At 44.6% G+C, this 1,220-nt stretch overlaps 1 protein-coding gene across 1 annotated transcript in view; it reads right to left on the bottom strand.

The window, feature by feature from the left end:
• LOC106878613 (uncharacterized) overlaps positions 1 to 1,220 on the bottom strand; it is a 79,712-nt gene that overhangs the window by 65,189 nt on the left and 13,303 nt on the right. The gene's annotated exons all lie outside the window — the stretch shown is intronic.

Raw genomic sequence — 1,220 nt, 5'->3', positions numbered from 1 at the left:
CCACCACCGCCGCCGCCGCCTCCACTACTACCACAACTTCCACCTAGCGCTTTGTTTACACGCATGTCACCCCTCCTCCCACCACAGCTCATCATCCTACCACAAAAACCGCCACCACCACCACCACTACTAATTACTACCACTACCACTACTACTACTACTACTACTACTACTACTACTACCACTACTACTACTACCACTACTACTACCACTACTACTACTACTACTACTACTACTACTACTACTACTACTACTACTACTACTACTACTACTACTACTACTACTGCTGTTTCACAACGACCGTGCCGAAAGCAACGTCTTTGTCTTTTGGTTTTCCTGAATACAACAACACCAACTACAACAACAATTATAGCGTAGGAAGTGCGTTGATAGTGATGGTGGTGGTGGTGGTGAGCGGCCTCCAAACGGTCCAGCAACATGCTAGAAACAATACCGGACTCTTATTCGAATTAAGCTCTACCTGTCTGGAGGCGGAATGGAAGAATGACCGGACAATGGTTTTTCTCGACATTCAAACGACTTGGTGGTCGTGGATGGGACGCCTTAAGACAGTCGGGTCGCAGGTATGCTTAATCATCGGGTTGACCAAGGGCTGAACGACATCAAACACCACCGCCACCACCGCCATCACTACTTCTACTACTACTACTACTACCACTACTACTACTACTACTACTACTACTACTACCACTGCTACTACTACTACCACTACTACCACTACTACTACTACTACTACTACTACTACTACTACTACTACTACTACTTTTATTGATGCCGTCATCAGCAACTTTCGTCGTTGTCATATCAATATTAGAAGCCGTAGCCAAATCGACCTCAAATCAAATCATACTCAATAAGGGAGTATATCATGCTGGGATGGTCACGGCCGGAGAGGTTTTTTGATCACATGTCTTTTTAGACAACAACAAGAACAACGTCAACAACTATCATGTGGTCAAACAACAACAGCAAAAAAAAAACAAAAAACAAAAACAAAAAAAGCATTGACACGTTTCCTGACCAGTTAGAAGCAGCAGCCAAATAGGCCTCAAATCCTGCATTACCGTCTTCTCTATAGCAGTATCACCACCGTTGCAATTTATTTCCTCTTCCTACCCCCAACCTTTATTGTCTTTGCCATCGTCGTCACCACCACCACCACCACCACCTATACTATCACCACCGCCACATATACTACC

Source organism: Octopus bimaculoides, chromosome 20, assembly GCF_001194135.2.
Source record: "Octopus bimaculoides isolate UCB-OBI-ISO-001 chromosome 20, ASM119413v2, whole genome shotgun sequence".
Taxonomy (NCBI): domain Eukaryota; kingdom Metazoa; phylum Mollusca; class Cephalopoda; order Octopoda; family Octopodidae; genus Octopus; species Octopus bimaculoides.
The sequence above is the reverse complement of the archived record's forward strand: the minus strand, read 5'-3'. Positions and strand labels throughout refer to the sequence as shown.